The 25,483-nt window shown below is 41.2% G+C and overlaps 1 protein-coding gene across 2 annotated transcripts in view; it reads left to right on the top strand.

Annotated features, from left to right (window-relative positions):
* The window catches only part of GRIK1 (glutamate ionotropic receptor kainate type subunit 1), a 175,697-nt gene that overhangs the window by 33,835 nt on the left and 116,379 nt on the right, over positions 1–25,483 (top strand). The gene's annotated exons all lie outside the window — the stretch shown is intronic.

The following is a 25,483-nucleotide window of genomic DNA, read 5'->3' as shown; positions in this document are numbered from 1 at the left end:
CATCTGGTGGAGAGTTTCTCCTCTGGCTGAGAAAATAGCACCTCCAGCAAAGGTCCGAACCCCTTTGATGCAGTAATTTAGTGTTACCAAACTACAGAACAGAATTATTTCAGTTGGGAGTGACCTACAATGATCACCTAGTCCAATTGCTTTACCACTTCAGGGCTGACCAAAAGTTACAGCATGTTGTTAAGGGCATTGTCCAAATGCCTCTTAAACACTGACAGGCTTGGAGCATGGACCACCTCTCTAGGAAGCCTGTTCCAGTGTCTGAGCACCCTCTTGACAAATATTTCCTAATGTCAAATCCAAAGACTTATGGTAAACTAGTGAACCTTGCAGCTCCATCCTGGAACTGCTAGCACCCTGACCCACTGTAGTCAAAGGGGCTCCCAGCGTGAGGAGGTGCAGCTGGCTCCGTAGGCCGTTCCTGTCTGCAGCCTGTGGCAAAGCAGAAATCTCATGAGCTGCGGTTCTTTCCTCAGTTCACCTGAGCATGTTGATATATTATAAAACTTAGGACCATTAGATTGTCAGCGTGTTTAAATCAATGCCGTGCTCGGAAAGCTTGTGGAGCTGTGCCAAATGACACCTCGGCAGTGATCTCCCAAACAGTCGTTACGTATTGGCGACAGATGAGGACCCAGAGCTTGGTCTCGCACTAGGAGGGGATGGGAACAGATCCTAATTTTGACCCAAAAGATTCAGTTGCAGCTGAGTGCACTTTGTGAGTCTCTGAGTTTGAAATTTCATTTTGTCTATGGGCTTTTTTTTCAAACTTCACTTTTCTGAATGAATGCTTTTGTGTACCATGCTTAGTGATTCCTTGCTATTCCAGGATCATAATAAGAAGGTTTATTATGTTCTAACACAATGTGTTGTGACAATATTGCAAAATTATTGTTTTGTTTCTCCTAAACTCAAGATTTTTTGTAACAGTAATAATAATAAAAGACATACAGACTGATGAATTATCTACCATATCAGACTGCAGCACAATGCAATCTGAAATAGCTGAGAGAGTAAAACTGAGAAATATCTCAATTTACAAGTGAAACACTAACACACACTAAACTTCTGCTGCAGTATTCCTCATCTGATTTTTAGTTTTCTCTTCACAAGCAGACAAGACTCAGGCTGCTCAGGTGATGAATTTTAAGCAGATTGTAGCGCAGGTTTTCTCTGGAACGCATAAATTGTGTTCTTTGTGCAGATTCCTGCTCAGAGAAAAGCAGCACTTCTCAGTCTGGTGAGAGATGTATTTCCAAATGAATAAATAATCACTATTGGTGCACAGCTGGACAATAGCTAACTTCTTGTATAATATATCAGGTAGAATAGTTTGAAATGAAATTGCTACTGCTGACTACATGCAGTCAACATTTTTCAAGATATAATTATTGCGAGGATTACAACTTCAACCGTGAGAGTTGGGGTAGCTACAATTTGTTCCGATTTACGTCAGTGGGTAGCTGGATCATCTGAAGGCATAGCAAGGAATGTACACTACTATCTGGTTTTTCACTTAAGTTAAAGCTGGTCTCATCCTGAGGTCATGGGAAGGAGGAACAGGAACAGAGGTAGGGCAGAGAGAGGCTCAGTGCTCTAAGCTTGGACCTGCTCTCGTTCTCGTAGATGTGGATGCTGCCGCATTTAAGCTACTGTGGCCTCTGTTGAGGCAAATTCCCCACCTGGGATCTCAATACTTCTTGGGCAGGAACCCCAGCTGTTCTGGGATTTTTCTATGCAGAAATTGTCAGCTGTGCAGTTTTGAGAGATGGTTAGCCTCAAATCCTTGATATTTTTCCTACTAGTGAGAGGATTTAAATCTGAGTTTCCGTGTTAGCCCCCATGGTGTAGTCCATCATCCACCTTCCCCCTCTAAAATAAAATTCTCCTGAACATGAGGAGCATGGGTAAGTAACAGTTATTTGAAGAAGTTCCTGGGTAAAGGTAGTGATATTAATTTTCTGTCACTGTAGCAAATATTTATGTCTTGCAAAAGGTTGTATCTATTCTGGGAGACGGGGCATGCTGTTTAACATCTGTTAAGCTCGCTGAATGAACTACTTTGTATTAAACACCACACACCCTTTAAATTTCACCCGTTCTAGGGCATGTTGAAGATACGATGCTTTATCTGCCCTGGATCGGGCCTCCTGTACTATTTGAAATTGTGTTCACAACAAAACGAGAAGCCTCAAAACAGAACCCTGATGGGATTTTGGAGGCATGTAGGCCCTTTGCTGGCCGGGCTGGGTTGGCTACCTGCCTCTCAGCTCCTCACCAGCCAGCGCACCAGCAGAGTGGGCTTTTAATACTAGGCTCTGATTTCCATTTCAGTGAGCAAATATACAGAGAATAGCATTAAGTACCTTGTAAGTGAAAAAGAAATTGAAGGATTCATCTGTTTTTTCAGAGAAAGTGTCACACTGCTTAAGATGTGACATGTTCTATAAAGGCTGGTCATTTAGTTTTAGTTATTCATTTATTTAGTTATTCACTTTTGTCTAGTCAGGCTACAAGTTTTGGCGGCAGAAACTATTTCTCTACATGCACTTATACAACATAAAGGAAATACTGATTCTTCCCATACCTCTGACTGACCTTCAGAACTGCCCAAACTACTCAATTAGTTTAAGTGAAAAAAATCTTTTCATGGGAAACTAGTAAAAAAAGAGACTGAGTGAGGGTAAGCGTGCTTCGGGTGTCGGACTATGGTGCAGGCCCTCTGAGCTAGAGAAACAGTTTTGAGGAGCTAATGTTAAATCATGATTAAAACTCTTTGTAGCATCTCAAACGGTGTCATAAAGAAGGACGCAGATCACCAGATTATGCCACCTACGTACACACGGGAAAAAGGGGAAGGGCCAGGGGAAGCAGCGTTCCATAGGCTGCGAGAGCAGGTTTTGTGGGAGAAACCCTGTAAGAGTGGCCTCTGGACACCTGGATGGGAGTCAGTGTCTAGATGGCAAGCAGTGTTGATAAGGTGCCCATAAAATTATAAATACTATTTTCAAGGGAGTTAAAATGTATAGTGTTAGGTATAGTTCTCACCTAGTCTGGTTTCTGAGGAGGGTACGCCTGGAGATAGTGAGCTGCTCAGCTCTACTAGCCTGTCTGAGACTAGCACTGTCTGGGGAGGTGGCTGCCACTGGTTTGCATCAGGCAAAGTAAAGGAAAAATGAGGAAGATTAAATAGGAAAGGAAAATGACAGCAGAGTTGGTCAAGGGACGTTTAAAGAACCAGTCCCACAGCCCTGCCCACAAAATAAATAAGTTATGCGAATCTGTTTGCCTTCCCTTAGTATTCATCTGCCATATGCTCTGTATCCTCACTGGATTCTTTTCCTGCTTTCCTGTGTGCAGAATTAACACAAAACCTCACTTTGTACCAAAAAATTGTGAAGACAATTTAGCTTTGATTAATTCTAGTTGCAAGAGAATGTGAAACATGCATAAGGGACAGTTACCCGTTAATCTCTGTTAAATCCCAAAGTTCCTAGTATGAAAATATTAATCATTATATTTCTAATTGCATATGATAAAATGCAACACTTGCTGATTATAGGGGAAATCATTTTAGCAGTTGCAAGTGGGAAAGTAATGCTTAATGTTACTGCACCGAGGATGTCTAGAACGAAAAAGTACTTTTCTGTGCAAACACCCTTGAGGAATGTAAGAGAAAAAGGCCAGGTCTTCCTTTCATCCCCTCCTCTTTCCAGTTCATTTGGTGTCACAGAAGGCTGTGGAGAGGTGATATCTTTGATTACCTGATAGGCCTGAAAAAAAATGTTCAAGCTCTAAGATGCATAGTCCCTTCCATGTGATTTCATAGTGTGAACATCTCTGCTGTGCCTCCACGCACATCCTTCTAAGTTTGAGCAATAAAGTACCCTGCCAATGGGTTTCGTCCCTTAATAAAGATTATTGAAGTTAATTTGATTATGAGTTAAAATGTCATTAATTCTCTGATAATATAAATAGATTCAAAATGAAGCTTTACCCAAAGAAGATGTGATGAAGAGTCATTGCAGGGATCCATACTTGCTGTGTTCCCCTGATCTGTATCAGATTTATCCAGAATAAACCAGCATTTTCCTGTCGTAACCTCCAGGTTCTCTGTGGATTCTGAAGCTCAAGAGGGTTTCTTCCTCTCACTCATCATCATTATAAGTAGCCAAATTATGCCCTCAGGTCACTGTGCAACCCTATTACCTTCAAAGTGAAACCGGTGATGTACAGCCTCATTAGATTTGAGGGAGTTTGCATAGGTTTCTCCAAAGGCACAGTCTGAAAGTAATGGAGTTATAGAATATTACATTACCTGCAGAGTATCTTTCTGCTGATGCTGGGAAGGACCCAGCTATACTGGCAAAGCTTTGGTGGAACTTTCAAGGGAGAAGAAAATATTTTGAAGAAAAATATAATATGAAGTAAGTGGGGCACAGTAATTACATGGGTTTGGTCCATTTTTACAGCCCATTTGAAGCTGATTCACATTTTCTTACCAACATTTCTATTAAACTAAGATTTCAATAAAATAAGGATTTGAGATACTAGAGCTTCTGGTGATTTACATTTGCATGGTTCATCTTTTATATGTCTCTACTAAAGAAGGCATTTTGAAGCACAGCATCCCAAATGATTCAGGCATCAGATTAAAGAGCTATTCAGAAGCGCTAAGCAGAAGTAAACATCAGAAATCACATGTCACAGTCAGAGGAAAATGAAGGATATATTAAAGGCAGCTTACTTTTCAATAAGAGTTCTAATTACTTTTCTTATGCTATGTCAACGTTACCATAGGAAATTGAATGCCTCATCACCTTATGTGTCCTTTTAAAAATGCACTTTTTGCTTTGTCTTTTCAAATATTTTCTGGAAGGTAAATGCTCTATAAGTTCTTCAAGCTGGCAGTGCTGCCATGCCAGTTGTTCTTCCTGCTGGCAATGCTGCCATCACATTACATAGAATCACAGCATCACAGGATGGTTTGGGTTGGAAGGGACCTTTAAAGGCCATCCAGTCCAACTCCCCTGCAAGGAGCAGGGACGTCTCCAACTGGATCAGGTTGCTCAGAGCCCTGTCCAACCTGGCCTTGAATGTTTCCAGGGATGGGACATCTGCCACCTCTCTGGGCAACCTGGTCCAGTGTTTCAGCACCCTCATTGTAAAAAATTCCTTCCTGATGTCTACTCTAAATCTCCCTCCTTCTGTTTGAAAATCATAACCCCTTGTACTGTCACAACAGGCCCTCCTAAAAAGTTGACATGACGTAATTTTGAGCATCCGCTTTGAGAAGCTCAATTGTGACTTTGTGGCCCTGAGGTCCAGTGGAACCAGGCACTGGTTAGTGTTTCAGGAGAATAAAACCCATGCCAAGCTGAGTGAAACACCATTTGATTTCAGCAATGTCTTCGGTCTTCGAGTTTTCATTCTGTGCCATAACTTCTGCTTTTTCTCTGACTAGATGATAAATTATTTGGTTCTTCTCACATGGATTGTGCAGTGCCTGGTGCAGGGAGCCTAGAGGCTCGGCTGGAGCTGTAAGGTAATAGTCATCTTCACTTCAGAGACAAACACCAGCAAAGTTTGAACTCAACCATAGTTTTGCAAATTTAAAATTTTAGTAAACACTCATGTGTATTCACCTTTGTCTAATTTCTAAGTAGAATTTAAACATACGTATCAATTTGCTTTTGTCCATTTTTTAATGGACAGATGCAAGATATGATGTGAAGAAAAGACAGTAATGGCCTGATAGCCGTGTCTCAGATCCGGGCCATGTGCAATTTATAAAGAGCTACAAAGAATCATTCTTCTCTCCTGTGAGCATGGAGTAAATTCTGACCAAGTTCCGTAAAACTTGTCTCTAATCAGACTGAAATAATTTCTCCAAATGGCTCTATAAATTAAAATGTTTGCTCTGTGTTGAGCACCAGGGGAAGACAGATTGTAGCATATTCACCATAAAAGGTCAGCAGACCCAAATGAAAATGCAGAAACATCAATTGTTTCCATTCACTAATCATATATAATTGGTCTGGCTCACCTGAACTAGAACACATTTGTTATTATAATACATAATTAAAGTTCTTTTCATTTTGCTGCTTTCCAGTTGCAATTATCTGTCTTTTAACAAATGTATGAAAAGGAAACTTCTTGTAAAAATGAAGATACATTTGACAAATGAGTATAATTAAGAAAATGTCCCTGAAAGAGGAAAAAAATTGTAAGTATGAACATTTTCAGTCCCAAATTACTTACTGACTGTCCTCTGTGAATTCCATGAGACAGAAGAAATTCTGATTTTGTCTCCTATGGATGCGTTCAATGTTCTGTTTAATTTTAACATGCGGTCAGGCATATTGGGGGATCAACATCCTCAATGAAGTCATTAAAAGACAGGGCTAACTCTGATTTTGACTGAGAAGTTTAGCCTTAAAATGCCATGTAAATGCAGCAATAAACAGTATATAGACATAGTCCACTTGAGTAACTTGAGGAGATATCATAAAGCAACTGAGCACTGAATGTTTTTGTGTTCAACAGCATTAAGGAGGTCTGTTACATCCTGTGCTGTGAATAGGATGGTTTATGTTGTCCATTGCTGTGTGATATCTTTTTGAAGCTACACATCTTCTCCTAGGAGGAAGATTACAAAGCTCTTTTGCTGGACCTTGCCCAGTCTTTTTCTTTTTTCAGCAGATAATTGCGAGAATTAAAATTTTTCTGTGGTTCCACTTGCACAGCAGAGTGACAAAATTGCATGTGAGGGATGAAGTTGTAGAAATCAGAATGGCTGAAACATAGAATCACAGAATCATAGAATGGTTAGGGTTGGAAGGGACCTTCAAAGGTCATCTAGTCCAACCCCGCTGCAAGGAGCAGGGACTTATTGGACTAGATCAGGTTGCTCAGAGCCTCATCCAACCTGGCCTTGAACATTTCCAGGAATGGGGCATCCAAGTACATCTTTGTTTTGCTTTTCACTTTTAAATCTTTTTGTGCTTTGGTTTTCCTCTTAGAAATATAGATTTCTCCCCTTCTCTCCATTCCTCTTGAACCAGAATGCCCCTCAAACACACAGCATCCCCTGCCTCTCCTGAATTTTCCCAGTCCCACGTCCTCCTTTCCAGTTCCCTGACCGAGTTGTGTACGCAGTGTCAGAGGCTCTCTTCTTATACATCATACTGAAACAAAATGGATTAAAATAAAACATGAGGTAATGCACTTTGGAAAATCAGGAGGAAAAAAAAAATCCTTACAAATTAAACCTCTGAAATGAGATAATATTTTAAGGCAAAGCTAAAGATACTGCTTCCAGGCAGGATGCAGTGCCAGGGAGAGATACTGAATTTTAGCCTCAGAGACACAACTCTTCAGAGCAGTCCCAGCCCACTGTAATATTGCATGCTCTCCAGTCCCTTGCACTTTAGGATCAAGAAGATTAGGGCAGTCAGCATTACAGCTTTGAATCTGTCTTTCAAAGGCAGGTGAGGGTGGTCAGCATCATCTGTTAGTAACCGCTTTTAAGCCTGCTCAATATGGGGTGGACTTTTACTGCTCTTGATCCAGATCAAATACCCCAGTCTATTTAGTTCCTCTGCAGAAGTAGCCGTCTGGAGATTTGTGCATGTGTTGGATACAATAGATTTAATAATCTATTAAATACATAAATCTGAGCCCATGGATGCAGATGAGCCAAAACAAACCACTGATCCTCTATCACTGGAGTGCTCCTCTAGTGAGATACAGTGAGATCTGGAACAAAACTTTGACAATAAGCTCTTCTTCCAAAAGGCCCTTGTTTATCAAAGGTGGAAGGAAGCTCGGATGTATCACTGTGGATGCAAGTGGTTGAGGGCAATGGGAATATGGACAGCCCTCTCCAACACCTGACCATAAGGACCAAAGGTCGAGATCTCTGATTTACTCAGGCCTTGCTAGGCTCAGTCTGTGAGAAACAACTAATAACTGGTATTCCCATAGGCACCGTGCCATACTCCTTGTGGTATTTCAGCCCTACTCTTTCTGAGCATAAGCAAAGAAAGCGCACCCTCAAAATGACAACCACATGCTGATGGCAAGGTCTGCCATCACTCAAACAAAGTTTCTGCCTGAAGTCTTATTCCACCTGTTTTGTTTGTTTGTTTGTGACCACTGCAAGCTTCTTTCAAGGCAGTGTTTTCTGCAAGTGTAAAATGATGACATGGCAGTAACCCCTACCTGAGTCTGCCAAGCCCATTGCTGGAGGGGAATAAGCTAAATTTTAACAAAGCAGCCTCTTTCAAGCTAAATCAAAGAAAGATGGTCCCAGTTAACCATGAGTGCAACCTAGACACTTTATTAACCCAAAAGTTTAAGTGAAATCTCACGTTCTGAACGATCTGTATTTTGTCTTTTTCTGGTATATGGCTACTTCTCGTAACTTAAAGCTAAATTTAAAATTTTAGAAGTTATTATAATTTTAAATAATGATGTTAAAGTCAGTGATGGGTTAGAGAATTATTAGTATCTTCAGGGATCTAAGATTAAAGATTATAATATTAAGAAAATGTATGCAGTCATTAAAGTAATTTTAAAGTGTAAAGCCTGTCTAATCTAATTTACTATATTACAACATGCTATATAATTTTGACTAATTAAATGTCTCTAAGCTTTTTGCAAGCTTAAGCTTCAATCAACCAATATTTACTTTATTGGAATAAGATTAAATACCTCAATTTCCAAGAAAAATCTTTAAAAAGTCTAGCATTCCGATTTCAGTTGAAGCAATGCAGTGCAGGGATGCCAAGAGGCATTTTAGAGAATCAAAATGCGTTCAATGATTGAGTACAGCATTGTATGAGGAGGACTATGAAACTGGTAAAATGAATTTAATAGAATGTTATAAGTGCAATCCTTTGGCAGCACTGTTATCCGGAATTTAGGATGCAGAAAAAGAAAATGACTTTATTCTTGTCTGTTTGTGCAGCACACAATGTAAAGCAGGTCTCAGCTCATTAGCAAGATGTTTTAAGGTTCACCTTCCGTAGGTTTTCACCGCAAAAAAAAAAAAAGAATGAGTAATAACTATTTCTGTGTGCAAAAGAGGAGACACTGCAGAAAGAAAATACAGCATGACTGGAGGGCAATTTATTAAAATCCTCAATACGGTTAACTGTAGAATGAAAGCTGCATTTACAAACCATGGAATGCATCAGGCAAGACGAGATAATAATGATAAACAAACTAGAAAGCAGAAAACTTCCTAGCAGAAACAAGCGGAGGCATCACAGCAAAGCAGTGTTTAAGAATGTGTCTGCTATCAGATATTTCATGCAGCACAGCAGCAATTCATATTTAAGGCTTGTCAAATATACCTATTCTCTGTATAATAAAATACCCCCAAACCAACACAAACGGTTTTTAAACAGTCACCAAAAGGAGAGGCAAGAGCCGGGAAATCATTGCCTGTCATTTCCTGTTGAATGATGAGGCCGTATAAACACAGCTTCTCTTCCCCGAAGAGTGGCTGGGAATCCTGAGCAGTCCCTCCTTTCTGCTCGCTCCCCCCTATCTTAACCAGCACCATTTTTTTCACGAAGGGGAGGAGGCGGGGCAGAAGAGAGGGTTTTTTTCCTACTCCCCTCTAAGAACTCATCTTTAATTTGTGAGCAAGAGAGAGCCTGTCAGGATGGGAGGATGCTCCAGAACCTCGTTTTCGTTACCGTCTTTGATTTATTCATCACTACTTCATATTCACATCTCCATGTGCTAGTTGTGTCCTTCAGCCTTTCCCTCCCTATATATCAGACCCCTCCGTGCCACCAAAAATAGCTTTTAGAAAGAGAAAACCTTATTTTCTTGCAGCCTTTATTTTGCTCTGTGATCAAGCCCTTCTCGTCTATTCCCCACTCAGAAGATGGATTTTCCACCTCTGGAGCATCCTGGCAGGCCATCTCTGCACACCTTTTTTGGAACATAGAGATGGTGAGGATTGTGTGATGTCCTCCTGGTGAGCTCTCACCAATACCTGGTGCCATTGCATCAGTACTTTACACTCTCCAGGGGACAGAGCTTAACAGAGGCATCCAAAGATTTCATTTTCCTTGCTCATGGGAGTGCAGTCAAATAAGAAAATAAATTTCCGCATAAACACCAGTCTGCTGCAATTTTGCCACTTCATTGTGAGCCCCAGAAACTGCTCTTCATTCAAAAGGCAGCGCTCCCTTTCAGCAGCAGCTGTGGAAGTTCGGTATCACTCTGAGGTAAATCAGGCTGCTTCTTGTCCAGTCACCATCTGGCTACTGATTGCATAAAACAGAATCAGAGGTTCATTTTGTAAGAGCTACAGACAAAAGACAAGCTTGTCAGGAGGAACGGAAGAGAGGATGACTCACTTATTCATTGAAAAACAAGATTTCAGAAGAGCCAAAATTGTTAGTACGTTCAGGTCTACGGTTTTGAAGAGTGTTCACTTTAGTATTTTCAAAATTGAGGTAGATTCATCAATTATGACACCGCTGACAGAAGAGGAAGGCAAGCACTCTCCCTAGGCTCTCCGTGGCTTGCAAGTAGGGCAAGATGCTGGGCCAGGTCCCAGCTCTGCCCCTGAGGGTAAGGTCTCCATTTGCCTCTCCCTCCTCGCACCCCCAGCATCTCCGCCAGACCCCCTCAGGAGCATCCCTGAATGGTTGCACTTGATTCTTGTACACCTCCCGTTAAAAAGCAAATAAACAAACACTTCTGGTCTATCAGTCAGATCCTAGGTTTCCAATGATACTTCGCTTTTATTTTAAAAGTGCTTGAAAATGCTCCAGACTATTTTTTTTTGTTTGTTGAAAAGGTGTTTGGTTTCAAATCTGCCCTGCCAGTATTTGTTTTGTTTTGCTGGGGTTTTTTTTGCAGGTGGTCCTAGCCCCAAAAGACATGTAGTGAGAAGCATTTAAATACAACCTATATAAACAAACTCCCTTTTGAAACCTTTTATGGAATAACCCTTTATTTTTTTTAAAAAGCTTACTAACATTATGTATTCCTTACAGTTTTGACTTACAAATCAAAGTCAGACTAAGAAGCACAGAACAAATACAAACAAAACATAAGGAATATTTTAAACTTGAAAATAGTGTGGTTTAAAAGTATTTTCTTTACCCTTTGCAGTGTAAAATGTACTATTTCACATGTGTTTACAATAATTGCTTTTATTTGGATGCCTGATTTAGTAAGGTGTAACGAATGGTAACACGAAGTAGTAGGCTGCCTGTTTTGATCACCGCAGTGGAGCATAGATGATCAAATTAAATGGATATGATTGCACTAAATATTACTGTGATGGAAATAGAAGTTAGAGCAATTATCGTAAAATGAAATGAAACCAGGAATAGAATAATTTCTTTAGCACAATTACAAAAAAGATTTCCATGAAGTAATCCAGATCTTACACAGTACTTGTGCATCACTTGCAATGGTTGTACCTTGCTTTAAAAATGTTGTTTTCACTCCAAAGCACTTTATAAGAAGAAATATCTTTGTTCATTTCTGAGTTAAAGAAATACCTGTCATGATATACAAGAATTTTTAACAGTGGCTTGGGCTGGGGAGAGAGGGAGGATGCTGTATCTAATAGAAACGACACAGGAAGATGTGGCTGGAGACAAAACCTCTCCCATGAATTGGAGCTGGCCATGGCTTTGGGTGCAATACTCTTCCACTGAAAAGAAGTGACAAATAGCCTGTATTTTCCTTGTACAGTCAGAAGTACTGTTATTTTGTGTTTTATCAAAGAACTGCACGACAGAAAATTGATTCAATGCTGAGTGGGAACAATGTCAGCTCCTGAGTCATCACCACCTTCTGGGTTTACTCTGGAAATCTGCCACTCAAGACATGGCCAGAACTGACCCATCTCAACCTGCAGGAAAGTGAGAAAGGCATTGGTCCTTTAAAGGAATTTTTGGACATTGAGTACATACTATTGCTGATGAAGCATACATTTGGGGGAATTATCACTTCCTAATAACAATGCGTGAAGAAATATGTTCATGTATCATAATGCTAGAGATATTTATAAACATATTTAAAAAGCAGGAGGGGAAATAGCAGGAAATTTTGCTTCCAGAACATAAGTCAAGTGTGTATTATTAAGCCTAAATAGACTGGATTAATCAAATGTCATACTGGCACTTCTAATAATGATTTTACATTGCGAATTCCATTACCTAGCTTTACCAGCCAGGAGAAAAGTGACAGAAGATCAATTAAACAACAGGAAATTACCTTTTTTCGTTATAGTCCGTGACTTACAGCACTTAAAGTGGTGCTAAGATCCCTGAAAATTAAACAGGCATTTGCATAAGATTAATAAGTCACCTGCTTTCTACCCAAGTCACTGTAGCTTATTTAGGACCCCAGAGTTATCTAATGTCTACTAGAGAGGCTGGAGATGATGAGAGCAAATTAAAAATGCTTTAACGTGTCAGAAAGGATCACAGCATTTTAACATGGGGCTCTCACGTTAATAAATGCACCTGCAGCATCCCAGAGATTAATGAGGGATATCTTGGCAGAATTAAATTAAGCAGGATGCTGCCTGCACGTGCTCACCAGTGCACTTGCCTGCCCTGAAGCAGGTGGTGAGGTCCAGTGAATTTGTGGGAACAACCTCTTTAGAGGTAGACACCCTGCCTGTAAGGAAGGAGCCTTAAATTTGGCCCCAGGGGTCACACCTAGTTTTAAGAGGAACCCAAGACTTGCTGGTTTTAGAGACAACGTACCCTGCCCTATCAGTGGGGAGCTCCTATTTGAAGCCCAAGCATCCAAAATGAGTTAGCTGGTGCACCTTAAAGTAGGCTCATTTTCCTCATTATATTACAAGTGCATTTTAAAGGATGCCTGGAAGGATTTCTTCAATTTGGAAGGATTTCCCCTCCCTCACAGAAGAAAGCAGTGGGTGCATTTTCCTGCCTCAAGTTTTGGCTGCCTTTCCCCTTGCAGTGCCGAGGGCTGGCTGGGGTTTCTCACCGTCCGACCTTGGCACTGGCCACACAGCACAGGAGGTGGCACCGGGGTTCTGTGTGAGCTCAGAGCTTGGATGAGGCTGGGTGGGGAGCATTTTTTAGGATCCCAGATGGCCTCCTTGTTTCACCACTGCATCTGTCCAATGACCAGCTCTGTTTATTTGTGTGGCTTACAAATCATTGCACTTGGGGAGAGACCGTGTCAAGCGGCACGAAACTGGTGCTGTCACAGGCACAGGGTCCCTTTTGTGACTACTGGAATCATGAACACTAACTAACTAATAATAATCGCTACAGGGGAAAAGAAAAAAAAAAAGAAAATACGTTGGCTTGACAATTGGAGAGGGGTATAAACATTTCTTGTTGCTTATTTGACAGCCCCGGCTGCATGTCCGTGCCCCCAATGGGGCCAGGGGATCTTGCTGGACCCAGGTTCGCACAGACCGAATAAATGATGTGGTTGTTACTACTTGAGCTGCTTAGCAACGGTTTTGGGGGAAGAGAGTACTTCCTCCTCCTTTCAGCGGCTGACTCCTAACAGGATGTTTAGCCAGATGGTGTACATAAGATTACTGGAAAACGATTTTCCGATTAACCATGAGTCTGAACAAACTAATGTAGTTCCAGGTGCATTATCTGGTAATCCATAGCAGAAGATCATTTCAAAGGAAAGCGCTACGGAATCTGTCCCTGAAAAACCTGCAAGTTTCTTTGTGTAGATCTATCAATCTGTACACAGAGCCCCAGCAGCAATCTTACTTCTCTAAAAAGTGAGTACGGAGGGGACTAGAAGGAGGCAAAAGTTTCCGTTAGTGGCAGTTCTTTGAAAAGAGGCACAGAATGTGGGAAGACAGGGGATGTGGGGATGAGGGGATGAGGGCAGCAATCCTCTTTATCCAATCTGAATGAGAATTAAGTTTTGTTTAGGGAGAAGAATTGTGGGTAGCTTCATAAAAAGAAGAAAGAAACACTATCATTCCTCATTTCACTACATGAAATGAATATACTTTAAAATAAAAAACAAACAAAAAAACCCCAAAACACGATTTGGCAGTTAATTCCTCCATGATTAAAGGATGCAGAAACATATGAGGCAAAAAACCAGCTTTTGAGTGTGATTAAATGCTGAAATGAATCCAAAGACATTTGATAACTGCAAAAGCAATTTACTGAGAATGCTCCTTCTATTTTTGACAGTAGCCATAGTCTTCATTGCAGGAAAATAGGTTCAAGAAAACACAAAGCATGGACTATATATAGATATATGTATAGAGTACTTATAAAAGTAGGAGTACAAAAGTTTGTGTCACTGCTGGGGTTTGGCTTTTATTTGTTTGTATTCTGCCTGTTCGCCACACTGAGATCAGACTCAGCTGAGTATTTATTTGACTGGAGCTCACTAAATGAGTAACCCTTGAGAGCAGGATTAAAAAGCCAAATAACATTCAGAGAGCGATGTTGGAAATGCGCAAGCAACTGTATTGGCAAGCTGCATTTACAAAGGTCATTTGATCCCAGCATGTGGAGAATGTATGCACATACTAATTGAGAGGCATATCTGAAAATCTGACAGCCTGTTATTTGTGAGCGCATTGCTTGTATTTTCAGGAATAGGGGAGGTTCAGACGAGGGCAATAAAAATAACTTCAGGCATGACAGGAAAGCGTATAGAGCCGGCATACACAGATGGTAGCGCTGAGACAGAGGGCTGTGAAATCACCAAGGCGGTGGGAGAAGGTGAATTGGGAATGAGCTTTCCTTGCCTTTCTGAATACAAGGACTAAGGGGCATGAAATGAAACTAGCAAAGGCCAAATTTGCAACAGGGGCAGACAGTGGTTCCTCACACAACTTGCAATTGAACTGTGAAGCTCCTTGCCACAGGGTACTGAGGAAGCTAACAGCCTTTCACAGGTTCAAAAAGGCGTCGGAAAAATCCTGATAAAATAATCCATTGAAGCCTACTAAATGCCCAGACATTACCTCTGGCTCTGGAGCTACGAATACCCAGAGGAGAGCCTGCCCTTTGGTCTCAGCCAGCACAGCTGTCCCTCTGTTTGTCTTCTCTAGATTGCTCTCATTAGCAACCTACTGATCACCAGGGGAGTATTGGTAGGGTATCAGCATAACTGCGTCCAATAAAACCAAATCTCACTTCTGAGCTGGACGAGTCCCCTTCATGCACCGCGCCCCTCAGCTGGGCTGCCATCAGCCTCCGTGGAGGCATCCAGAGACAACCAGCATGGATCTGGAGAAAGGAGAGGCAGGCTACGAATGGGAAAGGCCAGATCAAAAGCGTCTCTCCTTGGAGGGGAGCAATGGTGTTGTCACTGGAAAGAAAACTGTGCTCCACGGCTGAAGCTGAGGACAAGCTCAGTGGTGGTAGGGATCCTCATCAGATGATGCACTGAGCATCAGGTGAATGAGGCCTAAAGATACTTGCAGCAATGTATACAGCAGCAAAGTGAGATCAAGCAGGGAAAGAAGATGTCTAAAATAATTAATAGCAGAAAGGCCAGTCCAGAGTCCCCATTCATCCCATTGCATAAAATTCCTTTTGATTTATCATGCCATGGACCAGATCCCGGTGCTAAGTCACAAAACAAAGATGCTGCAGGGTCTGCCAGCCTGGTATTTGTTTAAGCAACACAGTGAGGGAGCAGGGTCAGAAACATGCTCTATTTCACCAGTAGTGATCTCAGGGCTAGATTCTCTCATTGCTTTAGTTGTTCTATGAACTCCAGCTACATTGGAGGATATGTAGGATAATATAACGTTGCACCCTTGTACAGAATCCATGTTTTTCTTAGTTAATTTTATTTTAAAACTCCCCTACTTTCCTCTGAACCATTTGACATTGTTTCATGTTTGCAAAGGGTTTCAGTGCAGGCTAACTCCTCATCTTTTTTGAAACACATTTTTACTAAAAAGATCAGGCCTTCTCTCTCCAAAACTGCTTATACTTACGTTTGGACATCTACTGTATGTAGAACCTGCACACTTGAACAGAAACCATGTAGGTTACCACTGATTTTGTGAAAGAAAACTTTAAATACATGTATTTTATTTTGCAAAGACTATCTCTGCATTGCTACTCATGCAGCCCTTGACGCTTCTGCTTATGTTGGCAAAGGAAGGTGCCAACTGCAGACAGTTCTGTAGTACACAGCCTATCTATGACCCACCAGCACACTTTGTGTAAACCTGTGAAAAGCTACTGATGATAGAGCTTCTGATAACACGGTCTGAATTTCAATAGATTCTTGATCTAAACATGAAACCACTTTACTGTACCTTTCCCAGTGTATTTCTTTTCCTTCTGTAGGTCTAGGTGAATAAGAGGTGTTTCACCATTCACATTGTGAATGTGCTTACTTTGTTAAGGTTGATGTTTGGCTTGGAAAAACTTAATGTTATTTTTGAGCTACATAAGAATCAACAAGCTGAAAATCTCAAAGACATTTATATGTGATGTAGAGATGTGAAAACATATATATATGATGTAGAGTTTAACTAAAAAGCCCTATTGAACTACAGTTACCCTGAATAATATCTGCTTATGGGACACCCCAGTGCTGATAGACCAGAACAGATTCTTCATTTGTGTTTATTAGGCACGGTGTTGAAATACTCTGCACACTCTCAAAGCAATCCAGGAGCATATCGACTACTACACTGGCAAATTAACTAATAAAATAGCAATATGCACACAGGTACTCAGGGGCTTAAGGAAAAATCCTAGTTTGATTGTTCATAGAAGAAGAGTGCATTCTCTAACAATTTTTTAGAAAATTAGCTGAATACATTCTAGGGTATTTTGTTGAAGGCTAAATCCACTTGGAAATGAAAGTAATCAGTTTCCAATTACTCATGTGTACCTCATGGCTATAAATGGCTGTTTGCAGACTCTAAAAAGTGGTAGCTTGTATTTAGATAGGAAGCAGATAGGAACTATAAGTCATAATAATTTCTTGCTTTGATAGGTGAAGAATGAAAGGGAAGCAAAAAAAACCCACCCAAACCCAACCCCATCTCCAAATCAAACCCCAAACCCATAAACTCAAATTCATCAAGCCTGAAAAATTTATTTTGAGCTTAATTTTGATAAGTAACTTAAACATTTGGCTTCTAAATAAGCTAGTCTCCTCAAGCTTACTCTGCATCAGTGACTGAAAGTCTATAGATTATATTGCACACACTCAGCAACAGCTGAGACCTGTATCAGATCTCATGTATCAGTACTGTAACATACACAACCATGTATCATGTAACATATAAGAACAGCTCATATATAGGTACCCATAACATTTGTATGTCAGTAATGTATAACAACTTTACAGGGGTAAACTTTGCAGACTTCCACTGGTACTAAGCATTTGTAATCTACTGTATTCGGAACTGAAAATGCATTACAAATGAACCTAAAAATTTTCATACTTGGAAGTGTTCCTATTTGGAAATGTTCAATTGAGTAATTCTAATTAACATCAAGTCTGTCTTTAAATTAATGATAAGTATGCACAAATTTTATGCCATCATAATATACTTTTGTCCTAGAATCTCCTTGGTTTTATTAAAATTTTAATAACTTTTTGAGCAAGGGAATTATGTCTGATATTGACTAAGTTATAGCTAAATTAGAAGCTAGCAGTCTACATCAACAGCTGAAATTATGCCCTCTTGAAATCTAGCAGTTTCTTTTAATTCAAGATTCCAAACTAGAATGTCATAGACTGTCTTTGCTCTCCTTAAAGATTATAAATCTGGTTTTAGAATAGAATATATACCTGTAGTTGATTTTAAAAATAATGTCAATTAAAAATGCCATCTGATTCTAGTTGTGCTTATATTTTAAAGATCTAATACAAGCCTGTAGAAACAAGATCTAGAACTACCAAAATATCTGCAAGTGTAGTATGGGAATAGTGGTGCTTCAGTAATTTTAAAGTTATTATTAATAAATGTTTCTTAAAAAAAAAAATCAATGTGTTGGTGATAGCAAAGAAACCTCTATTACCTTTGAAATCTCTCAGTGCTATGAGTTTTGACACAGTATTCCTTTTATATAATCTTTACGTCTCTGTGTGAAAGTCTGAGAATGGATAAAAGCAGGGATGAGAAACAAACAGTTGCACAGAAGGGAACAAAATGGCTGACCTTGAAAATAGGGACCACGACACTGGCAAAAAGGAATGAGAGCACCGAGGGAAAGGAAACAAAACTAATGACCACAGATTCAGGTATAATTTTGGTAGATACTGAAAATAAGTGATGGGGTGGAGGGAAGACTGAAGGAGAGCAAGAAGCAGATGAGAGGAGGAGAGGTCTGAGAGGAACCTACATTCATCTTCACCAGGATGATGATGTGAAGGGCAGCGGAGAAGTGCCTATAACATTGCTTAAAAGACAGCTAAAAAATTCCTGTAAGCACTTGGCTTCCTTCTTCCTCCTGCCTCCTTCTTGAGAAGGACTTCATTCTGAAGATACTGAACTGGGAAGAGGAGGACCGTGCAAGGAGACCCAGAGAAGGAAAACAGCTACCTCAGGGAACACACAGCGTGTGAGAGAAACATTGTCACTAGTCAAACATAGCCAGGAGACAGTCTGAGACCCGTAAAAGCTCACTACCTTATGGGAAGTAATATCTCATGATATATCATGTAGAAGCTGGAGCTAGGACTCAACTGATTTTATGGCTGCCAAACTCCCAGTAGCTGTAAACCATCTTCAGCTCTTGCAAGGCGAGGCAGGATCACACTCATGATTTCTTAGGAAAGGTTCAATAGGTCATTACCTATCTGAGCGCTTATATTATACCTTTGAGAATAAGGTTTCTTTTTCAGAAAGATAAGGCTGTTAAATCAGCTTCTGACCTCCTTGAGGCTTACACAGACAAGATTATCTACTGCCTGGAAGCAGACACACACAGAAAATCCTGATCTGCCACATCTTGTAGAAGAGACAACTCTCATTAAATACAACTAGTACAGTACCATTAAAAAGCACATTTTCATCCATGCACAAGTTCACACAAGTGTTTTTCAAGATGTGGATGCCACAAACTGTTCCCAAGGTCCAGAACTGGAATTTTGTCTTTTCTTTCTCTTCTGTGAGTCATACATGAAACTTTAATGTGCAAATCTATCTCAGACTCATGGGGCAAACTTTCTTCTGTGTACATTATGTGGGTAAGCTGAAGGAAGTGTGCTTTGTGCCGTTATGGACACTACCCAGTAAAGGTGGACAGAGCATGTTTATACCAACATTTGTCCATAGGCTACAGGACAACATCTTTCTTAATTTCTCCTTCTGTCCATGAAAGGAGGATATGGACCAGTAACTGCAGGATATGCAGTCAAATATGCTAGCACTGATTTGATCCCTCTCTGTATAAAAACATGGACTTCTATCAGTTATGCTTAGGATGAGGAGATGTCAGTGTGACCAGCCACATGTGGTGACACAGTCCTGTGTGGCACGGCCCCTGGAGCAACACAGAGTTTCATTCTGTTCAGTTGGCTCACACAAATTTGGCGTTGTCCTTACTTACTGTAACAGTGGAGGAGACTTTACCCTCTTATATTTCAGCTGTCCTCCCAGCTCTGCCTGAAATGGTCTTTCAATGATTTTAGGACATGCCTGTGTTCAGGTGTGGAGTCTTGTCTACTCAGAACTTGCTCCCTGTTGCATATTGTACTTGTCACTGCTGATATGTTTCAGTTAATACTAATCAAGAGTTAAACTGATTCAGTGGAGGGATTTTATTTATCAGTTTGTCATTTATACTGGTACTCTACTGACAGTCTGGTGGTGTAACTGGTGTTTACTGGATTGCTGCCTATTTGGGGCAGGGATGTCTGTGTGTTTGAAGAATGTCTGGATAATGGAAGAGGGTATCAGACTAAAAAAACTAACCGGGACCCTGCTAGTTTGCTTGGTTTTAGCACAGGAACCTCTCTCTGATGAAGGGGACTAAGAGCAATGTTTATGAGAAGACAACTAGCATGACCAGTTATAGTGCAAAGTGCTCAGCAGAATGTCATTACTATTGTGCATTTAGTAAATGCAAATGATGTAAGACAGTATTACTCTTTCACTGTAATTATATAACACAGAGTCTGCACTATGCCTGGAACAACAACAACAACAAACTTCAATTTCCTTCAATTTTTGTTACTAGAATTTTACTGTTTGTTAATATTCCACAGTTTTCTTCATATTCTTTTCCCATAACTGCAACTGCTGCCCTGTCGGGGAATGAAAAACAGGCAATGATTATGTGACAGCTTTAGGATATTTGCAAAAATAAAATATTTTATAGATGCTTTTATGTCCTCTGCAGGGAAAGGCTGAAGTCACAAGAATAAAACCTGCTGTTAAAAGCCTTACCCCTTCCCTACCTCACAGCAGAAAGCTAGCACCTCCACTCAGCATGCTGAGGCTATGCAGAAAATAGAGCAGCAGCCTCACTGCAGAAAGACATATGCCTACCACAAGGATATTACAGCCATGGACACAATCTGACAGAGTAAAAATGTGGAAGCATTCACCTAGAAACCTGAAGGATCTCGTTCCCTAGATAATTCCAGCCAGCTCTTTTGCCTTGTAATGATTCCATCAGGGACAGTACTGGGAGGAGAGAGGAATGAGTTTATTTTTTACTCTTCCCCACCACCTTCTTGTCTCTCACGTAGTTGGGAATGGCTTCCAGATAACTTTGCTCCATAACCTTTCCCGAGACTAAGGTGAGGCTGACCAGCTTGTAGTTACCCAGATCCTCTTTTTTTCCCTTCTTGGAGACAGATGTGACATTTTTCACCTTCTCATCCACCGGAAACCTTACCAATCACCATGACATTTAGGGAGGACAGAAAGAGGCCTTGCAATAGCATTGCCCAGCTTGCCTAGCATCCTCAGATGGCCTCATGGGCTTGCGCATGCCTCGTTGGCCAGCAAGACATCCTTGTGTCCCCAAATGTCAGCAGAACTCAGTTGAATGTCAAGAAAGCAAAAGTTCCTTTGCCTGGCTGCATCTTGCCTCTTCCCCCTGCCCCAAGTCTTGCAGGGCCATTTGCTTGAAGGTCTGGTGCAGGAGCCAAGCTGCTGAGGCCACCTTGATGGGCAGTTAGGCTAGAAAGGAGCTCAAAGGATGGGAGCTGCCATCACAAGGACATGTCAGAGAGACCACTCAAGAAAAGGGTGGCTACAGCTTTTGCAAGGGAAACATGGCAGACTACTGTCTCGGCCTCACCTTGTGTTCTGAAGCTATAATCACACCTGCTTCTGGGGGAATTAGGGAGTATGTCCTATTCCCTTTTCTCCCACCACTTCCAAAGGCAGTCTCATGCAGGTTTACTCTCATCACCTTTTAAAAACAGGATGGAGCATCCTGCCACTATGCAGGTCAATGGGATGTGATTAAGTGCAATGGCTTGTAAGTTGCCTTTCTGAGGTTGCCACGTGCTGCTGGCTAGGTTATCTCAGTACTGCTCTTTTTAAATGCTTTATAGCTTTTTTTTTTTGTCAATAACTGTCCGATTTCAAGACACGCTGCTTGTTATGGTGCTTCATCTCATTACAGTACCAAGAAGCAGATCTTTACTTTCTTTGGGCACTCAGAACTCAGCCTGCCTGAGGGGTAGGTTTGGGGGAAAGTGTACAAAATTAGATCTAACATGAATTTGTGAAAAATTGAATTTCAAAGCACGGGTTCACATATGCCTAGCAGAGCTCTTCTTTTTCTCATCTTCTGTCCAGCCTAAATACAGAACAGCCAAAAGAAGAGAATTAATTTCTGTTTAACAAGCTGACTTTGGGACACTCTGGGAGCTGATTTCCTCCATGACAGAACCTTGTATGACCATATCACCTCTGTGGGGCTGTCAGTTTTTACCTTCATTAGTGACAGAGAGACAGAGTTCATAGCCATCAAAAAGCCTAAAGACATTATCTGTCAATCATCTCCTACTGAAGTCAGATTTTCTTCATCTTTTCAAGAGATGGCAACAGTGCTTCTGGACTGCAGTGGCACGTTATTATCTTGCTCCCAAGAGCAGGCAACATTGCAGAAGGAACTGTAGCCTAAACCATATTTGTGTATTTCCATACATCCTTTCCATTTGTGTTCTCAGTGTGAGCTTTCTGGAACCTTAACTTTGTAGAAAGCTTAGCTTGTGGTTTAAAAAAAAAAATTAAAGTTTGAATAAAACATTAATTCCCTCTCCTTTCTGGATGAAATTCCTACTTATTTCACACATTTTTTATTGATTTCAGAACTGTTTCCCAGAAGTTTCTCCTGTCTGACATTCTCTAGAACTAACAAATGGAAGAAATGGTGAAAAATGCTAGCAAAGTCCCACTCCAAATATTTCAAACAGAGACTACAGTTAGAACCCATCCACTAAACCCTGCCCTATGACAACTTGGCCCAGAAAATGCATGGTATATTTATATTATGTGTCATTATTCAAGCTTGTGTATATGTGTATTACAGTCTCTTTATCCGTATTGTGATATTTGCATAGCAAATAGCGGCGACCTTCTCTGGAAAAATAAAGTCATCCAATTTGAAACCAAAGACAGGGACCAAATTTCAGAATGGAGACTCAGTAGGAAATAAAATTCTTATTTTCATAAGTTAATTAGTCCACAAAGCTGGGCCCTGGTCATTACAAGTAGTTTGCAGATGTCAGTAAAGGGGATCTGTCAGAAAATACAAGGTGATTTTGACCAGAAAACCTTTTTCCACATCTGACCAAATGCTGCATCACTTGGTGTAGGGAATATCTCCTCTCTTCAGTGTCTATTAGGAAGCATCCTCTTGCTACCTTAGTAACTCACTGACTTTGTACTTACTCACTTGAATGATTAAGAGTGTAGTAATTTACATTTTTAAAAGTCACCTTTCATTTTTCTACAAGAGAATTAACAGCCCTGACAAGTTTTTCCTGCTACACAGTGGCTCCATAGTGCAGGGAAGAAAATGTTAGCTCCATATTTCAGTTTCCTGACTCCTTTGTACATTAAACACTGCTGCTTGGAAGGAGGTGCAGACTGTCTCTTCTTCTATGAAGAAAGAAGACACCGGCATCTCCAAGTGAGCAACATGGTCACAGCTGCAGGCGCTAAACCTGGTTGGCCCATGAGATAGGGTGGGACATCTGGTTGCCCTCACCACTTACCTGTGACTGTCTAAGGTTACACATGCAGCCTGCTGTGAAATATCCTTTACTTACTGCCAAAACCAACCAAACACAAAGGACCTAACAAGGAGTAGAAGAACTGAGAATAGCCCTGGTCCAATGAGTCATGACCAACAAATCTGAATCTGGTCATTCCTTGACTTGCCAGCTGGTCATAATTTTGAGGGCAGTGTTAATTGTTCTGTTTCAGAAGTTCTTGACAAAACCTCTTGTTGTGAAACTTCATGACAAAGTAGCATCAGGAGGAGCATTTGCTAGGAGGGGTAAGACCCAGGCTGGAGGCCCTGCTCCATCTGCCTTAGACACTGGAGCCTCACTCTCCTGGTGAATGAGAGTCTGTGGACTACTGGACATGCTAAGTGTTTTTCTAACCCTGACTTTCCCAATGCTATCATCCATTAAAATCTCTGTCAAATTAATGTTTTTTTTTTTTCACTGGCACAGAGGAACATTTTTCACTAAGACTGGCTTTAAATGGCATTTCAGAGGAATACGCCAGCCTCACAGGCTTTGTGCTGCCTAGGTATGTGCCGTGGCTGCCAGGGTAGAATTAGGCACTCTTTCTTTCTGTGGTGAGTTGACCCTGGCTGGATGTCAGGTGCCCACCAAGCCACTCTATCACTCCCCTTCTCAGCTGGACAAGGGAGAGAAAATGTAATGAAAGACTTGTGGGTTGAGATAAGGACCGGGAGATCACTCACCAATTACTGTCATCGGCAAAACAGGCTCAACTCATAGAATTAATTTAATTTATTACCAATCACATCACAGTAGAGTAATAAGAAATAAAAAGTAAATCTTAAAAGACCTTCCCCCCACCCCTCCCTTCTTCCTGGGCTCAACCTCACTGCTGAATTCTCTACTTCCTCCCCTCAAGCAGCATAGGGGGACGAGGAATGGGGGTTGTGGTCAGTTCATCACATGTTGTCTCTGCTGCTCCTTCCTCCTCGGGGGAGGACTCCTCACAGTCTTCCCCTGCTCCAGCGTGGGATCCCTCCCACAGGAGACAGTCCTCCATGGACTTCTCCAGTGTGAGTCCTTCCCACGGGCTGCAGTTCTTCATGAACTGCTCCAGCGTGGGTCCCTTCCATAGGGTGCAGTCCCTCAGGAACAGACTGCTCCTGTGTGGGTCCCCCACAGGGTCATAAGCCCTGCCGGCAAACCCACTCCACCTTGAGCTCCTCTCTCCATGGGTTCACAGGTCCCATGGTGAGCACCAAAAAAGACTGTAGTGGGTTGAACTTGACTGGACACCCGCTGCCCACCAAAGCCACTCTGTCACTCACCTGCTCAGGACAATCGAGGGAGAAAATAAGACAGAAAAAAAATCTTGTGTCAAGATGAAGGCAGTTTAATAAAGCAAAAGCAAAGGCCACATACAGAGGCAAATGAAAAGAAAATATTTATTCTCTACTTCCCATCAGCAGGCAATGTCCAGCAACTTCCCAGGAAGTAGGGCTTCGGTATGCATAGCGGCTGCTCTCGAAGACAAATGTAATAATGAATGCAGCCCCTCCTCATTTTCTCTTAGCTTTTATTGCTGAGTCGACGTCATATGGTATGGAATATCCCTTTGACCAGCTTGGCTCAGCTGTCCTGGCTGTGTCCCCTCCCAAGATCTTGCCCACCCTGAGTGTACTGGTGAGGGGGGGATGTTGGAAGACAGCCTTGATGCAGGAGCAGCCAAACATTGGTGTGTTGTCAACATCTTTCTAGCTACCAATACAAAGCACGGTACTATGAGGGCTGTATGGAGAAAATTAACTCCATCTCAACCAGACCCAATACACTTTTGCAGACTTTTAGTTTCCAGTTCTAGACAGAAAAATTTCCTCACCAAAATCATTAGAAATCTGACTAGAACTCACAATTGCAGCCATTTGCAACAAAGATTAAGAAACCACAGAATTTTTATAAGCAGCTGAAGGAAGAGCTAACACACTAAGATAGTAATAGATAGTAAAAATTACTTGCAGATTTTTAATATATAAAACTCTCAGCTTTATTAGTTCATCAACCGTTCCACAACACACCAAAGTCTGACTGCAACATCTCAGTTCAGCTGCTCACACCCACATACCCACTACTTCCAGAGGGCACACTGCTTTAGCAGTGGCTCACTGTAAGCAGAAATTTGGAATTAATCTAAATAACCTCTTCACCCTAATACTCATGATATTTAGATGTAAGCTGTCTCAAGCCCATGGAGAAGAGTGGAAATTAAGCCTTATAAAATCCCTGATGCTTTGCCTTCTTGAACGTAATTCCTTTTTTT

This window comes from Chlamydotis macqueenii, chromosome 1 (genome assembly GCF_036417535.1).
Source record: "Chlamydotis macqueenii isolate bChlMac1 chromosome 1, bChlMac1.mat, whole genome shotgun sequence".
In the NCBI taxonomy this organism is placed as follows: Eukaryota; Metazoa; Chordata; class Aves; order Otidiformes; family Otididae; genus Chlamydotis; species Chlamydotis macqueenii.
This window is presented reverse-complemented; position numbering and strand designations above follow the sequence as displayed.